Below are 7,720 nucleotides of genomic sequence, written 5' to 3'. Positions count from 1 at the left end.
GAGAATCTTTGCCTTTGAGGTTTGAGAAATGGACATGGCGATATATCACAACTAGAAAAATCGTGTTCATAGATGCAGATCATTGTTACAATTAATAATATATATCATGTGCCAAAGATAAAACACAGGAAATTAACCCATGAAGTCAATGCAAGTAGAAACATCATAATAGAACCAATAGAGGAGAAAACGAAATTGTTTCACAAGTTACAATCAAGTTAGGCAATTGAGATAAACATATGCAATTTGGAAAATGGAAAGAAACTTTGAACCTGCTCCAATTTAATGTATAATTTTAATTTTTGATTGACTAGTGATAGCAAAACAATACATGTCACAATACAATCAACTCTAAAATTTAAATAGATGTTGAATTTAAATAGATGTTGTTAAATTCATAGAGACCTTCCAAGCATTCCCTATGATTCATAGATGCTAAACCAAGTAGACCATCAACATTGATTACAAGTATTCCCCATGATTCATAGATGGTAAACCAAGTAGACCATCAGCATTGATTACAAGTATTCCCCATGATTCATAGATGGTAAACCAAGTAGACCATCAGCGTTGATTACAATGCATAACCCCAAAGGAATCGTAAGAGTTGAACTTGTGGCATCCCATTTCTGAGAAGTTTAATGTCTAACTCCAAGGCCAATCAAGCCAACCCCAGGGCTCAAAAATAAGATAATAAAAAATATATGCATTTGGTAACGAGGCGTGATACCTATCATCCAGCTCAGAAAGGATATAGGTTGGTAACAATTGAAATAGACTTACAAATTAGCTAATTTAGAGAGTTTCTTTGTGGGCAAAATCAAGAATCTCATTCTAGATTACGATTTAAGTTGGGAATCAAACCCTACTCAACTAATGAAAGGACTGAAATTTGCTAAACCCCTTTCCAGCACTAATTTAAATATGTAGACTATAGATTGGTACTACCCAGGCACTCCCTAGGTGACATTATCAAGCAGCACATCGGTAGCTACAGAGTGATTGATACAGATGTGGATGCTTCTTCTCCCTCCTCTACTTTTTACATCTATACCTAATGACAAGTAATGGGCACTTCCACAGTATGTTGTAACTGGTGTACTTTTGAGCCCCGTTGACCTCTCTTTTGGTCACCCACTGCCATTAATAAAACTAGTCTTATCTTATCTTCTATCGTCCGTTAATAGGAAATGGTACTGTAATATAAAAACAATACTAAATAGCCAGGACTAACTTTCACCAATTTAGATCCTCATCTAGGAGTGAGCACTTAGTGTCTATACTTTCTTTTCTATATTTGAGGCCAATGTACATCGAGAAATTACACTGTACAATACAAGTATTCAAGAGACATCTGCTATCAATTCCATCTGAGCAACGACAATCTCAGTTACATACCATGAACCACGTAATCCAAATGTACATCAAGAAATTAAACTGTACAAAACAATTATTCGAGCGACACATCTCATCAGTTCTGTTTCAACAAAAGCAATCTCGGTTATTTACCCTGAACCTCAAAATTTTGACAACATTGTTCATGGTATACAACTGAGATTGTTGTTTGCTGAAATGGAATTAATGGAAGGTGTCACTTGAATAATTGTTTTGTACAGTGTAATATAAATGTGTAGCCCAATATGGTTACAAAGATGCCCCAAACATTGAAGGCTCTGAATTTATCAACCAGGTTTTTGAAAGCATAAAAGACTATCTCAAGCTTAGAGGAACTCATTCCTCCTCACATGACAGAAGTTATGCAAGCAGAAATACAGTGGAAGAAAGTAACTACTCTTAGATGAGGAATTGTAGTAGATTGAATTGGCAAAGAATACAAGGTTTGTGTATCTTCTAGGAAAAATCACATTGAAGACTAATAAGAGCGCTAGGCCTTTTGAAGGATTACTGATTGACAAGCTCTATAGGTTTCTCCAAAACAATTGCAGGTTGACTCTGTCTCCCTACAATATACCACCTGTGCATTTACTTCAAGTCAGAATGGTGCAAGAAATTTAGAGTTCGTTCACACAAAACTGTTAGAAGACAATGAAATTATAAGCTTTTACTCATAATAAAACTTTTAGGGCCGTAAAGTTCCTGATCACTCAAAAATAAGATATAATTTTGTACTATTGTTACTATTTTAATAGATTTATAAGATTTCAAAATGCAAATTTCTGTTGAGATCAGAAGAAATAAGCATTGAGTTTTTTTACCATTTCTGCAATAAATCATGAATCATGTAGAGTGAACTGGTACATACATGTTTAATGTTTTGTGACTGGTGGAATGGAAAAAAATGATAACAGCTCATTACTTTTCAGTTTCAATCCTTATTTTACAGTAAGGCTCTTATCTTTTGATGAAATGTGGAGGCTGGTAAATTAAAATTTTCAAGGAATCCCAGGTAGAGTTTGTTAAGCGGGAATTTTAAATTTTAATAGTAACTCCTTTTTATCCTTTGTCCTCGGAAATTTGTACACTCTCGAGTTGTTTGGGGCTAAGTACCAGTTCATGTGTTACAAGCCCAAGCCACCAAACAACACTTTTACGATGTTGGGTCCCTTCAAATTCTGAATCTAAGAAGCCCCATAGGAGCAACAAAATGAAAATGATACCTAGAAAATCACTCTTCTTGCCTAAGCCACCAAAAGGCACCAATCATAGTAAGGCTTAAGCAGGACCAGCGATAATTATAAGGATCCCATGCTTCCACTATACTCTCTATTGCTTTATGATCCAATATGTTTCTCATCCTACCTTTCCATTTTGTTTTGAATGTGGAGTCTTTACAGCGTAAGCCCCTGTAGCAATATTCAAAATGTGGCTAGAGTTGCTTTACAATATCTGTAGATGACGGTATGCAAAATTGTTTTATTATTATTGTTTTGATTTAATGTTTCATTATGCATACTAAATCTTTTTTTCATATAAAACCAAATTTTAAATGTTTACTCATTTACAAATACTACAACACATACCCCTTTTTTGGATTGATGTTTATGAGTAGTAGGCCAAAACTTGCCAAACAATTCAATTTTTTTTCCAAAATTTCAAAGATGCCCATTTGAAAAACCTTAAAATAATGTACAAAAACACGTTCACATAAACAAAAACTACTACATGGATAATGGATAACCTCTACCTAACATTAACTATAATTCATTATCATCCACCCATGCTTTCAAGAATGTCCATTCACATGTTGCTATTCTTCCACAAACTACTATTACTTACAAAATATCCCTATTCAAAACATACATAACTAATAGTTTCAAGTGTAACTCAATATCATCCACGCTTGCTTTCAACAATGTCCATTCACATGTCACTATTCTTCTACACACTATTATTTACAAAATATCCATATTCAGCATACACATAACTAACAATTTCAATTGCAACTCATTATCATCCACCCTTGCTTTCAACAATGCCCATTCACATGTCGCTATTCTTCCACATTCTATGCCTTACGGCGTTTCCTTTGCAACATCAAGTGCAAATGCTAGTAATTAATAAATTAAATGCATGTAAAAATCTCTTAATGTCGTTATCCCTAGTTGACTGCACCGCACACCACCCGTGTTGAGTGCGATTGTTTAAATTTTTTGAAAGCAACTACGGCGACCAATCCATTTGCTAATTTTTTTATGGTATTACTTAAATAAATATTCCTCGTGAAACATCACCATTGACTAAAGAACGATGAATAAATTTCATAGTTTAGTTGCACCGAAATTAAAAAATAAATAAATTAACCAAGAACCTTTAAAGAACGTTTATTTTGACGAACGGTCTGCAATTTTTCAATAATTGCAGCGGAATCAATGACGGGGAGGTAGGGATATGAAGTCGCTGTCACGGGTATAGTGATAAAGTTAAAAAGAGGATGACAAATAGATTGAAGATCACGGAGCCACGCCATGAATGCATTTGACAAATCGTAAACTTTTTTAGTGACAGAATGAGCATATGGTTTTTATAATAATAATAATTTAATTTCAACATTATTATTAAGATATTAAATTGATATATATATTTTTTTTGTTTATTGGTTAATATATATATATATTTTTTATTGGTTAGATAAAAATTAGTTTTAATTTTGTGGTTTGATGGTTAAAATTTACAATAATTTACTTACTCAATTTTTTTTCCAATTTGAAGAAATAATCTCGACGAGATAATAACACATATTTGAAGTTGTAAAGTCAGACAAAAAAACATATTTCTTAACCATTAAACTCCCTGAAACTATACATATATATTATTTACAATAATAAAAATATGGAATACTTGTCAAATTATTAATTTTAAAGTTAGTGTCAAGCTAGATATGTGCATTTTTTTGGTTTATTTCTAAACAAAGATCCACTTTAACAATGCGATTGATTGTTAAAGTTTACAATAATGTACCTACTCTATTTTTTTTTTCATTTGAAATTATAACTTTTACCAGAAAAAAAACATATTTATTTGAAATATTCAGGTTCAAACCTTGTATCTGAACTTATTTGAATGCAGATTCCTAAAATATTCTAGAATAGAAATGAGGTCAACTTTTCTACGTCACTTAAGGTCAACTTTTCTACGTCACTTTTGTTTATTAGATTTCAAAATATTCTCCAAATCAACCATTAAACTTAACATAGCTAAACCATATTACACTCTTGAACACCTTCCCAGGAATCTGCCATATCAGAGGTAATTTCCTGGACATTTTTGTATGTGTACATTCCTACCGCACTAACCTAGCCTAATAAATTGATAACACTAAGAATGGCCAGAAGCCAATAAAAATAACCTAATATAGCTCTGTTTAAATTGTTGGCCAGCCATCCTTCATGTCCATTGCGTTTGCTTAACCCCTAAACAAAACCACCCATAAAACTGGAGACACCCAGGAAGGCAATACCCAAGCTTCTCATGCTATCAGGCATTTGATCATAGAAATATTCCTGCAGTCCCACTACAGCAGACACCTCTGCTATTCCCATCAAAACAAACAGTGGAATTAACCAGAAAACACTCAGAGGGATTGTAGTTTTAGGGCTGTCAAGTAAGCCATGGGTTTTTGCTACATGGATTCTCATGTTTTCCGTTAGAGCTGCAGTGACCCTAGATAGAACAGAAAAGAGGATTCCAATACCAATCCTCTGGAGAACAGTGATTCCTCGTTCATTGCCTGTTATTCTTCTGGCCAATGCCACAATATAACGGTCATATACAATCACGAAAATAATTGAACCAACGCGGTTTGAAAGGCCAGAAGAGAAGCTGGTGGGATTTGGAAATGGGGACCCATACTTCTATCCATGGTGCTGCCTTGCTTTACGAAGAGCGAATTGCTCTGCAATGATGTCATTGCAAAGATTAAACAAGAGAACTAGATGGGCACCATCCTTAATATAATCTTGGTTTCTTCTACTTGAGTTACTGGGCAAACAATCCATGGATTTGCTTTCTTGCTTTGTCGTTCATCAATAATCCATCCTGAAGGGCCTGACACCATTATGGCTTCTTTGTCCAGAAACCTAATCCGTTGCCCACAAAAAGAAGATGGCAGATTAATATGATTGCAGCTTGTTGACAAAACGATCTGGCTTCTCTGGCCACAAAAATGAATCTATCTAGCATTTTTTTTCCAATTTGTGTGAAAACAAGGACATTAATTAAATGAGATTAGTTTCTAGTAAATAGTGATTTGAGCTTTTTAAAGTTCCTTTTTGTTGTTAATTTGTTTTTTCTTCTGGCTGATGTATCTTGATTGAAATGATTTAGGTTTTTGGTGGACTCTTTACTATTATCACAAAATATTTATGTTTTCCATGATAGATAGAGTGTCCACCCAAAATGTAGGTAAACACTAATACTCTACTTAGTGCACCTCCTCTTCCCCTGTAAAGTCTACTACAAGCATAATTAAGAACTTCTCAAAGCCATTTAACATTTGAGTTGGCTAAAAATGCCTTTAAAACCCAGGTTAGAGATGATGCCAAAAAAAAATGGTGACCACAAGATTTTAACCCTTCTTTTGTGGACTTTTATAGTTAGTTTGATAATGCCACTACATATATTATGATGATGATGGTGGTGGTGGTGGTTAACCTCCACTTAGACCAAGCTTTGGTTTATCGAATTATTTAGTTTGATTTAAGATTTTATTCCTATACTCAAAAAGCTTGGAGAGAAGCCTCCCCAGCTCACTGTAATTTTGACAACCTAAAAGGTTAGGAAGGTCAGTATTGCAACAAAGATTTTGAAACTGAGATGCAAAACCACAAATATTTATAAATTTAAATATATAATAATAATAATAATAATAATAATAATAATAATTTTTTTATATATATATATAGTAGTTTAATTAATAGACTAAATAGTCTTTTTTTTTGCAGAAATACAATATAATTTCTAATGAAATCATTATTTCTTGTTGTTTAAAATATAAATTTTGAATGCATAAATAGATTCATCACTCTAAAAAATCTCTGATGTCCTCAATCTTTGCAAATTAAATAACTTATGATTTTTAAAAATCCATACTAGATTTTGAATAAATTTGATGAGAAAAAATGCTCTAAAAGGGTCATTTCATTTATTCTTTAGACTAAGTTTGTGTGTAGATTATGTTAAAATGTGACTTTTCTTAATAATTACATTAATCTTAGGACACTAATTTTTTTTGTTAAATCTTATTTGTTGTTTAAAATGGGTATTTCATTGCATATATGGATTTAGCCAAGAGCAAATTAAACCAGAAAATATGCAGAAAAGTAGAACAAATAAGCTACAAATGAAATGACCATTTTTTTTTGGTTAATTTTAACCAAAATTGGCAAAGACTTTTAGAAATTCTAATTTAAGTATTTAGTTTAATTTATATAATTCGAGTATCCCAAGAGTTTTTCATGAAGCTGAATCCATTTATGCATTTAAAATTACATTTTAAATAATAATAAAAACCACAATCTTGCTTAAAATTGCATTGCCTAATTTCAATAAAAAAACTCTTTCATCTATCAATTAAACTAAATCATATTAAATTACTATATTTTAATAATTATATTTTATTACAATATTAATTAATAATTATATTTATTTAATTATAACTATAATTAACTTTCATTAAATATAATGATTTGGTTGTATCAATTGAACCAAGCCATATTAAATTACTATATTTTAATAATTATATTTCATTGCAATATTGATTAATAGTTATATTTATTTAATTATAACTGTAATTAACTTCCATTAAATATAATGATTTGATTTAGTTGAATTAATTTGCGAGGCTAGAAATGTTTGACTCTATATTGTAATTAATAGTTAAATGCATGTAAGAATCTTTTAATGTCGTTATGCATAGTTGAATGCCCCGCATACACAGAATCTTTTAATGTCGTTATGCATAGTTGAATGCCCCGCATACACAATCGTGGTGAGAAGGGATTTTTAAATTTCTGGAAAGAACTAACGTGATCAATCATTTTCCTAATTTTTTTATATGGTATTATTTAAATAAATTTAGAGTTGTTTTTAATAGATTTTCAGATTTTTGGTGGTGGAATTTGACTAAAAATTTAGTGAAACCTTAATTTATATTATTTAAATTTTTTAAACTTTTTAATTATATATATAAATTCTGTACTATAAAAAAACTAATAACTAATAACATTTATGTAGAGAAATTAAACTTAAAAAATCTTACTCA

At 31.4% G+C, this 7,720-nt stretch overlaps 1 pseudogene; it reads right to left on the bottom strand.

Annotated features, from left to right (window-relative positions):
- Window positions 1-4,871: 4,871 nt before the first annotated feature.
- On the bottom strand, window positions 4,872-5,515 carry LOC149254703 (protein NRT1/ PTR FAMILY 5.4 pseudogene; annotated as a pseudogene).
- Window positions 5,516-7,720: the final 2,205 nt, after the last annotated feature.

Source organism: Pinus tabuliformis, chromosome 7 (assembly GCF_031772625.1).
Source record: "Pinus tabuliformis cultivar Carrire ecotype Pingquan chromosome 7, CPIR1, whole genome shotgun sequence".
NCBI lineage: Eukaryota > Viridiplantae > Streptophyta > Pinopsida > Pinales > Pinaceae > Pinus > Pinus tabuliformis.
Note: the sequence above shows the minus strand (reverse complement) of the source record. Positions and strands in the feature narration are given on the sequence as shown.